Below are 17,217 nucleotides of genomic sequence, written 5' to 3'. Positions count from 1 at the left end.
TGGGAAAAGGTGTTTCTTCCAAAAGTCTCTTAGAAGCATTGCCATACTTTTACTGCACCTGTGCTTTATTCCCGTATGTTGGTGTCACCTCATGTTCCTCACAGCACAATGTTGCTCTGATGTAGGAGACTGCCGATTAATTGGTTTCAAGGGATGACTTTACAATGATTTTTCTTTCCTCTGAGTCTTCATAGCTAGAGGGAAGGAAGCTGATACACAAGCAAAATTAATTTTTGCTTTACCTCTCTGTAAAATTTGTGCTTAATGATCTCGTCTGTTCCTCAGCACTGTGTTTTTACCACAGGGTCCTAATCCAAGCACTGATCTCGCTTTCACTTGGTGTCTGAGCTGTGATGAGCTGTCAACACTTGATGCTGTCCCTTTCATTCCTTAGCATCCCATTTCAGAGTGGAGTATTTGACTCTCTCAGTGGCTCTAGACATCGACTAGAGAGACAAGGTGATTTGTACAGGACTCTTTGAGAGGAATATTTTTTATTTGTTGCCCTGCTAATGGAGGATGTGAGAGCCACATTGCCTCTATCCCAGCATTCACAAGGGAAATTATCATCATGTCAAATTACAGCTGCTGACTCCTGCCAGACAATCCCCTGCCTTATCTTATCTATCTACATTTTTTAATGCCATGCTCATCATCATGGCATCTAAGTGCCTTGAAAGTTTTCCGTTGCTTCAGAGGAAAGATACATTTATGGGTGTGTTAGTGGAAAACTTGCCCTGGTTCTGGTTATTTGGTTCATCTGTGTGAACAAGGGTGATAAAGGTTAAAGTGAAATAGCACTGAGAAAGTGACCTTCCAGGGCAACAACCTTTTACTTGACAAACCTGATCCTTGTTGACATTTTGTCCAAAATATGTCGTGTGTCTTTTACTTCTGGTTATGTTTAGGGATTAGCTGGATTCTGCAATGCTTCTGGCACCGGTGTTGGAGTGAGTAAGCAAGCACTGACATAAACCCGTGCCCTGCTCAGTTCATGCTCTCACGGTATTAATCTGCTGTCTTCAGCTGACAATGATCTCGGCTCTGGTTTGAAGCATTTGAGGCTTCTTGGTTGCCGAGTAGATGGCACATTCATTGGAAATAAAACAGTTTGGCTTCTGCATTTGAGTTTCACTTTGCGGGACTCATTGCAAGAAAACCTGATGCAAAGGCTGGTGCATGTTAAATAAAGCTATTTCAACTGGGAATTGCTGAGATGGCAAGAAGCCCACAAGGGATTTCTTTGTTAATCACATTTCTGAGCAAGACCATCGTTTAGGTCTCATAAATGCTCTGGGATGCCAGTTGTACCCAACTACTGTCTATTTTTCAACCTGTACCAAAAAGCATGAGAATATGAGGATTGACACGTATGTGTTTCTGTGTTTCTGCATGTGTGAGTGCTGCCAGCGCCCTTCACAGAGTGAATCTGTGTCACTAGCTGTCTTACTGTCCTAAGCTGACTTCTGTTCCTCAGTCTCCAGAGGTCTGGTCTGGATTTAGTCCCCTGGCTGATGCTGGAGACCAAAGGATCACTTCCCCAACGCTGTCCTTGTGACAACTCTCAGCATTCAGGTTCCTTGTATGGCTCCTGGGATGTCAGATCTTGCCTGTGCACTGGCTGTAGTTGCTACTCTGCCTTTGCTAGAGATTTGTGCTGTTGAGTCACGCTGTGCATGCTTTCTGCCCGGCTCAGCAGTAGGCAGCAGGCTGTGAGCGCTTTGAACCTCTCCTCAAGTCACAGCTGATCCACGGAGATGCCTATGTGATCTGACAGCTCTCCAAGTTTTCATCCCTTGACCTAGAGCAGTGTTTGTGAAATTAGCAGACCAAAAGCAAGCTTTTATTATTTGCAGCCTATTTTCACGTGACTGATGTTATTTCCAGAGCTCCTCTATCAGCTAGGGAGGGTGATGCTTGCACTCTGTGCTTTGGTGATAATTTGGATGGGAATGGGGCAGGCCAAGGGAGGGGAGCTATTTCAAAGACATTTTACTATTCTGTCCTGCTGGCATAAAGATCTCAAAGCAAACAGTAGTAGTAAATGCAGAATCCAAAGTCAAAAGGAATTGCCATCTGGCAGTTAGTTCTTCTTCCATCTTGCTAAATCTTGGGGGAGGGGGGTAATGACGGGGGAACACAGAGGTGCCTTGGTGCCAGTGAAAACATTATTCTAACTCGCTTAACATATTACTTGGCCATATTGCAGATTTTCTTTTGTGTATTTTAGCATAACAGCAACTTGCAAACCATCCCAGTGTTTCATCTGCAAATCTCTGCATTGTCAAAAATCAACTTACTCTGCTGACATGCTCAAAAAGAAAAAAATCACAACAAAACACAAGAGGGAGAAAGCTTAATTTGGCTTGCAGACTGAACTTCATCCCACTCAAATGTAGGCAGTGTAATGCAAATAAACTGCAGCCGCGTGCGTTCTGCTGGTGTGCTGCCTTTGATCTTGGAGAAAGTCTGAAACTTCTGGACCTGACTCAGCAAGATTGTCCTTCATGCGCCTAATAAAAAGCATGCAAGCCATCCTCTTCAAGTCAGTAAGGTCGTCCATATGCCTAAATTTAAGCACATACTTAAGTGTCTTGCTGAACTGTTAACGAAGGGAGGTTGGACAACATTGCTTCGACTTCCACTGAGCTGTGCTACAGCAACAGCAGAAGCTGAGAGGAAGCAGAGGGGAAGAGAGACATTTAACCCAGGTCCTCCTTCAGCAGCCAGTTTTCTTGCTACTTAAGGCACAGTTGCTAAAGACTGTGTGATTGGCTTTGCTGCGTGCTGAAAGATTGCTTCCTCCAAGCTTGTGCTCTAATTTCCTGCCTTGTAATTAGCTCTTCCACATGGTTACCTCAATGTGCACAGCATGCAGTCATATGATGAGCTTATGCCACTGGACATCCTCAGCAGGCAGAATCACAAGGCAGCGCATTAAATCCTGCCCTCGCGATCTGCCGGACCATAACGCGAGCTGATGGCAGCGGAGGGGACTGACTGTGGAAAAACAACCCCTGAGTGCAGGGACTTGGGTGAATTTGAGCAGAAAGGGATTACTCTGGTTGGAGAGGCGAGAGGCACTTCTAATTGCAGTAGCAGCATTTTCAGATGGTTGTTTTGAGAACTGCAGTGCCTTGCCTCTGCCTGGAGGGCCATAGCAGATACACCAGCCTGGGGGAAGCTGCTCCTGCTTTGAGAGAGATGCCTTCTGCCCCTGGCACCCATTGTGCCGGGGCTTCTGCAGCAGGCTGCGCTGAGGCATCCTTTCCCTCTAATCCTAAGGGGGAAAAAACGAAAGGGTAAGGATCCAGTGCCCAGCAACAGTGAGCACCTTGCACTGCGAAATCGGATTCCCCTGTGCTGGTTTGTCCTCTGGAGAAGTGTAGAGACGCTGCTGCATCCTCACAGACAACTCCAGCCTCGGGTAGGGACCACCACCACAGGCATCCCCCTGGCTGCTTGCTGCTCATCCTCCCCACTGGCGTGGACAGCCACGGGTGTAGGGGGCACCTGCAATTCCCCCCGGCTCATGCAAGCCACTGGGCAGCACTGACCTGTATTTATCTCTCCGTTATATCTTAAGGGCCAGGTTTTCATACAGTGCAAATTGGTGCCTCTCTGCTGACTCTCATGGATGGTATTTGAGAAGCTGAGGAGAAGTGGTGGGAGGGATGCGCTGTGGCTTTGTCAAATGTGGATTGGACTGGATTACGCAGCTTTCTTTGCATGGAGGAACACTGGACAGAAACAGGCAGAGTCTGACTCCAGGTTTCACAAAGCAAGGTTTCCCCTTGCTTTGAGTACCTGTGGTTCCCAATTAAAATCTAAACACAAGGTGACAAATGTAATTTCATTGAATCTCTTCCTTCAGGTCCCAAGGATGCTTCTGTGCTATTTTCTGGTTTATAAGGTTTTAGTTTAAAGCCTCTTCTTTCAAAGTGGTGTTTGGTGTCTTGTTGCTTTCGTATCAAAACCACTGTGAGCAAGGTGACTTGAACGCTTTTCCAGAGCCGTGGTAACAGGAGCTCTGATAAACACAAAGAGGGTCAATCCCAAACTTTCAAGTGATATCAGATCAGCCTCCTGGTGAGACAAATGAAGAGGTGAGAGAGGAGAGAGAACCTACCTGAAGGCACCAACCTGGATACGGTAAAGCATCTCACAGCGTTAGTTAAAACTATTAAAAATGTTTCCAATACGTTTTACAAAATATTGCTTGAGGGTTAGGTACTGGTGGAAGGATGAAATTTGTCTATAAGGAGTTTTCTGTGGCAGGAGACCTGCATGGCAATAGGCAGCTGTTCTGGCTGTTCAAAGCAACCCACAGTCCTTCCAAGTCATGATTACTGAAGAGCCACCCATGACCAAAACTGACACCTATGAACAGCAAATGCCTTATTTTAGCCCTGTTGATTGTTGAGAGTATGGGCTATGAATCGTGTCCCTCTTCCTCATGTCATGTGTTGCGGTCACACCAGGGGCTACTCAGAGTGTCTGCTGTTGTGAGGACCGGCCGTGAATCACGAGCTTGTGGAAGCACCGTGCAATGCTGCGAGCCCTGATGGAGTGAGGATGGCCATCGGGGCTGGGGCTTGCAGCTCCCCTGGCTGGGAAAGGCTTTACAAGCCTCACAGCCGCTGGGCCAGGGGGGTGAGTGGGCATCCCGTAGGGGTGCTGGTGGGACAGTGTCAACATAGGTCAGAGCCACTTCTTCCTCTGAGTGACAAATGTGGTGATCCTTGTCCTTTCCTGGGCATGACCTGCACCCTTGGGTATCCAAAGGGCCATTTTAAGTGCCAGGGAATGGGTTTTGGAGGCACATCACGTTACAGGACGGGTGCGACTCCTTGCCAGCAAGCAGCAGCAGTCTTCCTCCTGCCCTGCCTTTCCCTTATCACGAGAGCTACAGCCAGGGTGCAAGGACAACTCCTTCCCCAGCTGTGTTTCCATGCTTGGTCACCTGTTCTGCGCATTTCTCAGACTTTGAAGTAGGACTAGGACACTTCTCTGATGACAACCCCTGCGGAGAAAACAGCTCCCCCCCTAGTTGCTGCTCTTCTTGTGTCATCTGCGCAGAGTATTTGTTTGCAGAGAGCTTGCATGAACACTCCATACTGCCGCAGACTAAGCAGACTAATAGACTCTTTCAACACCTCCGTAGCACTGCCTGCTGTGGTAATCATTCAGCGGTCATGGCTCTCTGCGAACAGCAGCACTGAACTCGCCGTTCAATTACCAGTTTATTATTCCAAGACGTCTGGGGAGCGGAGCGGTGATAGCCATACGCCAATACGGCTGTGGACTGCTTGTGAAGTCCTTCGTGGGGCACCGAGAGCAAAGCCAGGGGTCTGAGCAGTGCTCTTAGGCTGGTGACTGACAGCATCTGACACAGGCTTAAAATAACCCACCCCAGAAAAGAAAACACGGCTGCCTCCAAACAAAGAATTCCTAATATGTGAAAACTGAGCCCAGAGGTGGATGCTCACATTTGGGAGTCAAGGTTGAGGTGTGTTGACCCACCAGAAAACACTGCACTTGGTGGTGCTAGTTCAGCGTCCTCGCAGGCAAGTCCTTCCAGGATTGAAGAGCTTGGTTGCTTTGGGGGTTTGTGAAGCCACCATGAAACAACCCATTTTTTGCTGAAATTCAGAACTGAAGTGAGAACTGATCCTCACTTTGGGCCGATGAAAGCTGAGTCTTTCCTGGGGCTGATGCAACAGCCTCTGGCTAGAGAGGGTCTCTCTCTGTAGCACTTGTGTTCGGGGTGGGTTCCTGCAGTGATCCTTGGAGGAAAGCTGGGGCACAGAGACTGAAATAACAAGAACTAATCATCAAGAAAACACATCTGCTGGCTTCAGAGCGCATATGCTTTGTAAAATGTGACTGCCATTACAGGCTATTAAAGAAAGTTCAAACTCTTCTACAGTGCTGGAAAACTGAGCTCCCTTGAAATATTCAGTTATGCCAAGAAAAAATAAAGACATAGTGGATCTCTCTGTGTCTCCAGAAATTCGAGGAAGCCTCCCAAAACTTTATTCACTGAAACGTCCATACAAAACAATTTGGCTTCTTATGACTGGATTGTCAAACAAGAATTCTAAAATTTTTCCATTGACTAAGTAACTTCCTCAACTATGTTATTTTTTTCTTTTTTTTCTTTTGTCTCTAATCCCTGATGTGTTTCTCTCTCATCTTCAATTCGGTATGTTACAAATGCATGCTGAGGGGTGTCCATGCTAGCTTGGCAAGTGGAAGGACGTGTTGGAAATTGTCTTCTGAGCTGGTATAATCCAAAGCAAAACATTGCCACTTTTACTGGTCAGGATGCAGAATCATTCCTCCTTTTAGCAGGAAGGCATCCAAGACAGAAGGAAGATAAATTGGACAAATGTGTGTGCATTTTAGCATCTCTGAAACCCTGCTTATGCTACTATGCCTCATTCCTTGTTATTGCTGACTTGAGAAAAGAATAAATCTACCAACAGCAAAATCCTACCGGTAGCTTGCTTATTCCCAGTTTCTCCCTTATACTGCAGTGTAAGCATTAGACATAATTGTCTTGTTGAGGCAGCTTGGCGTCAAAAACTTACTTTGTGTGTTGAGAGTTGGTGCTGGTCACTGTGTGTAACAAGCGGGTTGGTAAAGTGTGTGTGTGTTTTATCTTTCAACAACCCGAGTGCTAGGGTTGGGATCACTGGGGGAGAAAAAGGAGTAGGAGGTGCAGAAACTGACTGGGGAAATGCCTTTTCATTCCTTCATATTCCAAAAGTACCTGATGCCAAGATTTTTATATGGGAACAGAGGTGACTGTAGCAGCACAGTGCTGCATAGGGTGGAGGTGGAAGAGGGAGCAGTGGCAGGAGAGAGTAGGTGAGGAATGACTGCTCTGATGAAGGGGATTAAGGATAATGAAGGATCTGCTGATTGTAGGAATCTGCTGACTTAGAGGGACCAGGGGAATGAAAAAAAGGAGGTAAAAGGAAGGCCTGTGGAAAGGAGAGAGGTTTAATTAGCGTTGTCTGAGAGAAAGGAAGAGGAAAATGAGAGCGTCAGTACAGATACAGATGAGCAGAAAGCAATACCTCAGAATTTTAAGGGTGTGCAGAGTCCAGGTTTCCTCAGCGCTTGCTGACCCTAGTACTATCTTGGGCATCTTGGAAGATGCTGAGGATTCAGCTGGAGTTGTTGCGGCTCTGTTGCACACTGGTGGATGGGTAAGTTCCCATCTCCCAGGGACGTGGGGACAGTAGGGCTATCTGACATGGTTTTTTGGTCATGCTCACCTAGGTTTAAAATGAGCAGCATGATGACAACGAGCTGATTTCTCACATAAATTAAAGCACTGCTGCATTTGGAGGTCTTAGTGGCATGGCTCTGTGAAAATACAGATCTGTACCTCAGATGTCTCTGTGTGTATGTTTTAGATGTTTCTGCGGGGAAAAAACCTAAGGGTATTAGGTAAATAAAAAAAACAAGCTTTGATTCGGGCCTACATTAAAAAAAACTACTGAAAGTATCCCTTTCTTGCTCAGTTGCTGCAGGACTTTACTTTGTCTCCCAGGTAACTAGGGACAGAACAAGAGGAAATGGCCTCAAGTTGTGTCAGGGGATCTTTAGATGGGATATTAGGAAAATTGGATTGGATATTAGATTGGATATTAAGAAAAATTTCTTTACTGAAAGAGCGGTCAGGCATTGGAACAGGCTGTCCAGGGAAGTGGTGGAGTCACTGTCCTTGGAGGTGTTCAAAAAACGTGTAGATACAGCACTTAGGGACATGGTTTAGCAGCCACGGTAGTGTTGGGTTGGCGGCTGGACTTAATGATCTTAGAGGTCTTTTCCAACCTTAATGATTCTATGATTCTGTGATTTGTGAGTGGGTTTGGAGATGTAGGGTAGATGATGTGACTGCGTAGCATTTCCTACCTCCAAAACCAGAATAGGTATATATCTAAAATTAGTATTTTGTTTGGGATATCTTGTAAAAAAACAATCTTCCTTGCCACGCAATGAGGCTGCATTAATGGGTATATGAAAATGTCCATTGATATCTTCATTAGATCTGCTACATGCACACACCTATCTATTTATGTGGTCTTACATATAAAAGAGGACACACAAAAACATATGTGGAAGGTGACCTTAATGCACATGCTTCCATTGACCTCAGGAAGAGAGAAGAATCTGCAATGGTAGTGATACTTTCTGCTCCGAGAGCAGAGATGTAAACTGGAGAGCACTTGGCTGGCACGGCATGCTCTGCAGAGCCTAATGCGCCTCGCCCTCTTGAACAGTGAACGTCACAGAAGTGCCTTGGCTGCCTTTGTTCAGCGGTACCACCTAACAGCACAGTGCACAGTAAGTAACGCATCTTCCTTTCAAGGCTTTGGCAGGGATTCGGTGCTTTGTGCGCTTCACGTCTGACTCCCAGTCCTATTACTTTACATGGAAACAGGGCTGGAGTCTCAGGTTGCTCCTGGCATGGCAATGAAGCCAGGCAGTTGTACAGAGGCAGAGGTTTGGGCCGTATTCAGAAGGAGCAGGATGATGTTATCCCTTCATTTGTATTTTGCTGTGGTTTGGATGGTTACAAAAGCAACAGGTTTCCTTCAAGTGTTGGAGAGGTGCCTTGGAGTGTTATAGCCTGGCTCTGTCGCAGGCTATTTTAATTACTTTTTCACCTTGTGTCATTTGGGGAAGCTGCAGATTGCATCCCTGAAGCAAGATCGGAGTGTCCAGCCTCCACCCACTCTTTCTCCTCCCCGTTTAGGCACTCCTGTTTGTGCAAGGAGTAGCTAGCGAAGTGTGTCAGTGCGCATAACTCTGTACTCCTCGGTGGAATTGCATCTGGGGATGAATTTTGGCTCATTGCACTTGCTTGGAAGGACCCAAAGGGCAGCTCCTATCGCATCTTGTGGCTACCATCTTCAGCCAATATTAATAGCGATTCTTGCATGGTCAGCGAATTCTTCAGGAGGAAAGAATCCACCCTTAGTCCGTATGCATATTACAAATGTTTGATGTTTTCAGCAGCATGCAGCTGTACTCAGCAGAGCTCAGCTTGGCAATTTTAATCCCCTGCTGTCTAGTTTGGGGCTGCTTGTTATGCAGCCAGCATTCACTCAACATAATGGTTGCTACCTGCCAATGTGCTTTGAGGGATATTGTTAGCATTAAATTTGCCATTTACATTTTCATGTTTGACATAATTGAGGAATGAATGCTCTTATGAAAATTAAACTTGTGGTCCTCCTGGACTACAGTAACCCTGTTAAAATGTAATGCGATTCTTGATGCGTCTTCTTTAGGTTTTTATTAAATAGAATATCCGTATGACTAATTCCCCTGGCCTAAATGTAGGCTGGGAAGGAGCATTATTGATAGGGCTGAGCACAAATGGCCCTCTATACTCAGCCTCTAATGGCCTAATAATGCATTATACTTGAATCAGAAATACTTTGAGTTGTAGTGCTTATTGCCATTATTGAAAACACCTGGATGCTCCATTCATCAAGGTTACATCAAAATGGGCCCATTTGTTTATTAGTCTGTCAGTAAACATCTTTATTTAGTTTCATGTTCCTCTGCTCTCAGTAAAGTGGGAGAGGACAAGACCATGTAGTGTATCTTCCTGTAGTTTGCTGTTATTAGTTTTCCCTGAAAAAGAAAGATAATGAAAAGTTTGGATGGCTTCATAAAGAAAACATTTTTCTTGGGCATTGTTCTTTTTCCTTTCCCTTTTAGAAGAGGGGGTTAAAAAAAAGCCATTGGGTATGTAAGTCAGGATGTCCAAATTGCAGAAACAATCAGATTTGCCTGATTGAGATTTTAAAGCATATTTTACGGCAGGCAGCCTCCGGAGTAATTTGCTCTTCTCTTCCCGGAGGAGTTTGCTACGAGGGGGATGAGGATGCGGAGGGATGGGTACAGCTGCAGGGAATGGCCGGCATTCACAGCCAGGCATCTCGTGGAAGGGAACTTGTGCCCAGGCAGGCAGGCTACAGGATTGAAGCTGTGAAGTAGCTCTGTGATTCTGTCAACAGACATCCTACTTCATCATAGGTGTGTCCCTTGATTGCTTTTGCCCGTCTTCCTTCCCCCAACACCAAAAGGATGAATTAATTTGTGTTTGTCAAGTGCTTTCAGACTGGCTAGCGCTGAAGAAGGTGGTCCCACTTTCCAGCTAAAGAAGAAAGAGTAGTTGAAATATTTTGGCCCTGCAAAACCCCATCTCTCTCAGGCTAGCTGAAAGATTTTTTCTTTGTCAGCAAATGTTAGCTTTGACTATTTGTTCAGGTTTTCTTCTGAAAGGGAAAGCTTTAACTATGACATTTTGATTGTCATTTCAAAACAGTGAAAAGATCAACACTTGAGAGTCAAACGTTTCTTTTTTTAGCAATGTTTTGTTTTGACATTTCCCAATCAAAATTCCTCAGAATCTGCAGTTCTGTGGAGATCGTAGCTGCAAATCTGATGCAGAGCAGACAGCTCCAGCATCACTTTGTGGGTGAACCGAGCTCCAGCTGAACCAGAGCTTTTCTTAGTTCAGGCTGGACAAGAAGGCGTTATTCTTGAGTACTGCATTACCCGGTGTTTGATGCCAGCCAATGAAGCATTTGGCTTTAAGGACAGGCATTCTCATTCATGTTATTTGCATTTATGTTGGTGGGTTTAGTTTTACCACCTCAGCCCTGCTCCTGGTTGCAAAAGTAATCTCTCCCTTATGCCAGATCTCAAGAAACCCAGTCCGTTCCCAGATCTTTGGTCACGCTATGGCTCGTGCAACACTGCAGCAGCATCAGTGGTCAGATCAGCACGGCAAGACTTACGGGTGCAGTGGAATGGAGGAGTTGCAATGTGTCTGAGTCAGTAGGTGATGTGAAACAGCAGAAGGCAGAGCTCCCGTGGGTTTATCTGGGTCCATTTTCGAACTAAATTGAAGAATATGGGTGACCCAAAAGGGGGTCACATGAGGGAAAGGCTAGCAGACAACTTGAGTTTTCATTTCTGAATTTGTTGCCCTTACTATCCTAGACAGCCAGCAAGGAAAAGGGTAAATATTTCTGTGGTCTGCTTGCAGAGGGTTTGTTGCTGATACTGCTGGGTGTGTGGGCACACTAGTTCCAGATCATTTGCCTGCTGCTGGTAGTAATGAATTGCTGCAGCTGGTGTCGGAGGTATTCGGAAATACCAGGGCAGGTCAGTGGCTTTTTTTGATGCTTAAAAACCATCAGGTTTGTGCTGGTTTCCTGTCCTCCTCCTCACCTTGGGGCTCTTCAGTCCCGCGAAGAGGGTAACACTATAAAACTGAGCCTCAGCTTCCGGCTGTTGCTTGCGGGGTGCTCCCCAGCGCATCTCCCTTCCGTGAGAGACTGGGAACCAGCCTTGCGGCGGGGATGACAGCTGCAGTTAAATGGGATTTGCACTGAAGTACACCATGTGATAGTCCTCTGATGGCGTGGGTCATAGCTATCTGAAGTAGGGCACTGCCAGTTAGCAAAACTGTTTGGTAATTTTGGCAATATCTCTTTGAATAGCTTCCCTTCCTGTGAAAAGGAGTAGTAGCATTTTTCCCTCTTGCCAGGGAAATACCGATGTGTTTATGGCAGCAAATAAGAGGAATGCGGAGCCAGGAGTTTCATGGAGGGTTTGGAGTTGGACGTGAGCTAAGGCGTTGTCCCACACTTCAGGAAATAAAAGAAAGGTGGAATTTGCATATGCAGAGAAGCAGAGGCCTGGAGCTGTGTAACCCAGATGAGGTCATACAGATATGGGGCAATTTCAGTCTGAGGTGGTAAATGTTTGCAGCCTGAATGGTGTTATCTGGTGTTACCAAAATTAATAGGAACTCTCTCTTGCACCTTCTTGAACTTGCTATATGGATCCTCTGGAGGAGAGTTGCAGACGTAATTTCTCTCTGCAGACTCCTGCTTCATGTCTATCCAACTCAAATTCTGGCAAGATGCATTTCCTGGAGGTTCTTACTCTTTGTTGCAGTATACTTTATTTTTCCATAAGCGTAGGGGGATATAGCGTAGAGCAGGCTGAGCAGCATGACAGCTTGCACACGATGGAATAATTTGGACAATCTACAGCTGATACTAGTATGTTTGGGCTATAGTTTTATTTTGCAATATGTATAATTTTGTTCAGAGCATGGAAAGAGGATTAGAAATTGAAACACTATAATCCTTAAAATTTATTGAAAGGAAAGAAAAACCTTCCTCTGAACCCTAGCAAAAAAATAACTGTATTAGTATTGGCTTCCTCAGTGCTCACATCTATTGAGTTCCTTCAATTTTTAAGAGAAGCAGTGAATACTTGCAAACTAATCCATCTCTAAATGAATCTTCTTGTACAGCAGTTCAGGATCAATGAGCATAAGTTCATGATGTTGGAAGAGAGAATGATATGGCAAAATATGAGGCAAGTGGTGCCACAGAGCAGTAAACACATCTCAAGCACCCGCTATCAATTACTGCTCTTTCTACAGTGACTGGTTTGATGGGAAGGATTTGGAGATGGGAGCAAGGGAGATTACAGTTCTTCAACCACAAGTGGGACGACATAACTGAGAGTAACTTAGTGTTCATATTTAAAGAGAGAGAGACTGGATGTTAATATAAAACTGGCACAAAGGTCTCAGATTTAGAGCCAGCCTTGCAAATATTGTATGAGCGTGTGAGCCAGAATTCCCTATCCTACCAGGACCTACCACAGGTTTGACTTACAGCAAGGCTCTGCCTAGTCGCTGAGTTGAGAAGGAGAGCTCGAAGGCCTCCACATGCAGAATCCTGCCAGCGTCTCCTTTAATTTGAAGGTACTGAAAATCCGTAAGAGCCTCGGGTTTTAATCCGGTTGTTCAGTTATGCGATAATTATTCCTGGATACGTGGAAATAGACATCAGTCTGAGAGTTAGAAACAACCTAAACTGACCATGTGAATTAAGTATTTTACCCTCATATGCACATGTAAACTGCACAGGCTGCTTATGGTTAACCGTTCTTTCAGGATGTGAACACTGGAGAATCTGGTCTCTTGTTTGTGTTCAAGCTAGTAGTGAAAGCATTCACCCAGAAAACAGGAGATCAGAGCTTCCTGGCCCAGGGCTGCGGGAAGGTCTGCTTTCCAGCTGGACTCGCAGCCTGGCGCTGCCTCCTGCGAGTCTGTACCCGTGCGCTAGGTGTGATGCTTTCTTCTAGCCTTGCTGGCTGGTGCGGCAGGTGATAAAGCTCCACCCTGGAGGGCTGCCTCCCAGGCAGCAGGACCCTGAGCCTCATGTTTTCTGCCCAATTTGCACCCATGTGGCAGGAGGGGGTTGGAACACGCAGCTTATAAGGTCTCTAGGGTCATTCGTCCCCTGCTTTTGGTTTGTGGAAGAGCACACCGCACCTGCTGAACTGGAGGCAAAGCAGGACCATGACCTGGTGGTCAGAGACTTAAGCCTGGTCTGTGCTGACTACCAAGGACTCCTTAGGTTAAACAAGCACTGGATGGAAGCCAGACACTTCTCTACCGCCTCCCGTCTGGCTGGCCTCTGCAGGGAAGCAGTATCCTGGGCTTGGTCCTGCCCAGAGCTTCATCTGGAAGATGTGGGCTGCAAGCAGGCAGAGTCCAAACTTTCAAGGCATCCTTGTGTTTTGCTGTGGCTGAGGAATGGGGTGGGGGAAGCCAAATCCCCCTTCCCCCAGAGATTATGGGCAGAAGAATGAGTATGTCTTGATGCTCTAAGCTAAGAGAAGCGCGAGGCAATCAGGCTAGCTTAAGTCACAGTGACGGAGGTTAACGCTGATGGATGTTTTACCTGCCATTTGTGACGGGCTCCTAACCCACCTTTGGTCAATGACCTCGGCCCAAGCAGTGCGAGATGACTGGGGAAGGACTCTGCGGGAGGGTGGAGGTGGGTCTGGGATGCCCCGTTTCGGTACCCAGGTTCTGTCAAATCTGCAGGAGTTTTCCTGGCATCAGGTACCTCGCTCCTGGGGGAGCTGAGGCCAGTTCCCACCTGTCGCTGAGGCTCTGCTGCCAGCAGCACTAGGTGATGCTGGCACACAGGCTGAGCCGCCCGCCCCGTGGAACCAGAGCTGACGCTGGATACCCCCAGCCCAGCGCTCCCCTCCCTGTCAACGCCGGGATGTGGGTGCCGGGGCGGGGGGGAGGGTGGCAGCTGCTGCTGGGTTCTCCCAGGAAAAAAAAAAAAGACAACTGTGGCACAGCTTGATCAGATCAAACTTGAGCAAATGAGAGTTTTAAAAATTGCTTTTCCTTCACTTATCTCCGGGTAGGAGGCATCTGGTTTGGCACAGGCAATTGTAGTGAATACAATTAAAATTGATTGAGTGCAAATGTTTTAATTGTATAATGTTTTTTCATTGATGATCTCAATAAACTAATTTAATTAGGGATAATGGGAACATGTTTGGAGACATTTAGGACCCGTTCAGCCATAACAGGTTCAAAATGTCTGAACAGAACCAAATCGCGCGGGTTCGTTGGCTGTACGTCCCACTAGGAAAAACCGTAAAGGTGCTTCACTTGCGGACTCCCCCTTTCTTTCCCTTCGCTACCAGAGCATGGCAAAGCCAGGCTGCTGGCAAAGGACCAAGGGCAGGGCTGCCAGGCAGGGGGCCCCAAGGCTTCCCCATTCATCCTGCTGTTGTGGTGCTGGGGATGGTGCAGGAGAACCTGGTCTGGGTGGGACCGAGTGGGCTGCAGGGTGCAGTGGTCTGAGACCTGACTGGTTGGGAAGCTCCTGGCTAGAGGCACGGCTCCCAGGGAACCCTTTGGCTGTTGGGGTCTGGAGGCTGCTTTAACTTGAAGTACCCTCACCCCAAGAGAAAGGTGAAGAGGAAGGGGGGGGTGCAGTGCCTCCCTTGGCTCCTCGCTGAGCATAGGGCACATCCTGAAGGGGAGAAGAGCTGAGGGTGCATCCCACCCCAGGTCCTGTGCCCAGGGTGACCATAAGACATACTACACCCACTGGTGTGCTTGTGGCACAGTAATGGGGTTCCCTGATTTGTGTGGCGAGAGGGACACCCGTGGGTGTCTGTAGTTCAAGGGCACCTGGCAGCGGTCTTGCTTTGAGTTCCCTCAAAACTTCATTGAGGTTCAGCTGTGTTCCTTCCTGTGCAGTTTTACTTGCACCCATTGTCATCTACATCCCCACCAAGTCCTTAGCAAACTTTCTTGCTAACCTCCTTCTGCCCTGTCTACCCACAGCATGGAGGAGGAGTGAAGTGGGGGTCCTTCTGACAACCAGGGGACCCATTTCCATCCCCTCATCTGGACGTGACTTTTAGTATGAGAAGACTGACACTTCTTCCAAATGCTCTCCCAGCTTCCAGCTATATTCTGCTCACATTTTTTGGAGGGGGTTGCTGTGGATTTTTTTTGAGTTGGCTAATGTTTCTGTGTATTTAGTAATCTGTGGTGGATTTCTTTTTTCAGTATACATGAGGATGAAACCATTATTTCTTCTTACTAATTTCCAGGACAAGCTGTAGCTAAAGCTCAAGGTGATGTCTACCCTGGGTACTATTCTCTGCAAGAAAGACTGAGTCCCATTGCTGCGAATTTTCTATAATCTTATAGGAAATCATATTCTAGATTCTAGTAGTAAAATTGTGTGGAACATCTTTCTCGGGGGACGATTCATTATGCAGCCCCTTTCCAGCTCCACTCCAGCTGTAGCCCTGGACTTCGTTAGCTACAATCCAAATCCTAGGCTGATTTGCAAGCCAGGACCCTAATCCACAGAGACAAAGGAGACTTCTAGTATGAGCCCTTAATTTTTTTTTTTAAACTTTTTTATGGTCGCTCCAGCACTGTTGCTGCTGGTTTACTCACTAGGAAACCTAATCCTAACACTAAACTGATCCATAGGCCAGGAACTGCACTTCATCCCATTCATCCCAAGCCATCTCTGTGTCTCAGATGAGGATCCTAACCTCAGACCTTTTTTTGTTTTGTGCATCCTTTGCATTCCCTTCCTCTCCAGCCTGCAGCTACAGGTTTTATCATTCCCTCCACAGTCACCCAAGCCAAAGTCGTTTTATTTAGCGGGCTTGCAAGAAAACCCCTTAAAATATACTGGGGCCTTTCTTCTCCTAGGAAAGAGCAATGCAAGACCAATCATTACCCAGCCTGGAAACATCTTGCTAAGCAATTTCTTCGTGAGGACCCTGCCTTTCCTAAAGCAGATCTTTTGTTCGGATGCACTGCATTTTATCTAACAGCTAAGCTAAAATTTGGTTAGAGTGGGGAGACAGTGAATTAGCCAGTCAGTAAATATGGCAAGAATAAGCCAAGTTCTCCCACATGAGGAGCAAAATGTCCAGTAGAGCTTTAGGGGTGGCCTGAAGCATTCAGGAGATGTGTGTGACTCGGTGTCGGTCAGCAGCAGGTAGCTTCCAGCAGTGGAGATTCAGCAGTCCGCCTTCTGGTTTCATCTCCTTTGGGTTAGCCATAAATCTTACTGACCTGTGAGAAGAAAACTAGAGAGAAGTGCGCCACATTAGCAGCTGAGGACAGAAAATCAATAGAAAGTCCTAGTATACCGGCAATCGAGTAACTGGCTAAAAATACAATATTTTTTCCTTGATGCTCTCTGCAAATGTTGAGGTTACAATGAACTCTGAGAGCAGACCATGAGAATCATGGGGGAGAGAAGCTCCAGCCTGAAGCCTCAGCAGACAAAAGTGCTGCTGTGATTTGAATGTGTCTGCTGTGATTTGAATTTACCTAGTTATGTAGTCTGATCTAAATATGATTTACACATCTGACTAATAAATAGCATGGCTTTCTGTATAAATTAATATTATATTTACTGGAGACGAACACATAAAATTTGAGTTGTTTCAGGAAACTCCTCAAACTTGTACCTTTTGCTCAGAGAACAATGTGATTAACTCTATGTAATCTAGTGTTTAAGAATCACATATGTTCATAGATATTTAAAGCCCATGATTTGCACTTGCCCTGGAATTGTTTTGTGTTGGTTTTTTTTTTCTCTTGTACCTGTGCAGAAACTGTCAGTCTTTGAACAAAAATGGGACTTTAGATAGATCTCTGTCAAGACATCTTAGGGTACAAGGTTGATCTCTACCTATTACACCAAACAACATTTCAGGAAATTTCTCTGATCAGGAAGAGAGACCAGTCAAAGCAGATCAAGAATCATTGCTTGTGTAGGTAGGCAGTAGTGTTGTTTCCCT

Source organism: Opisthocomus hoazin, chromosome 4 (genome assembly GCF_030867145.1).
Source record: "Opisthocomus hoazin isolate bOpiHoa1 chromosome 4, bOpiHoa1.hap1, whole genome shotgun sequence".
Lineage (NCBI taxonomy): Eukaryota > Metazoa > Chordata > Aves > Opisthocomiformes > Opisthocomidae > Opisthocomus > Opisthocomus hoazin.
Note: the sequence above shows the minus strand (reverse complement) of the source record.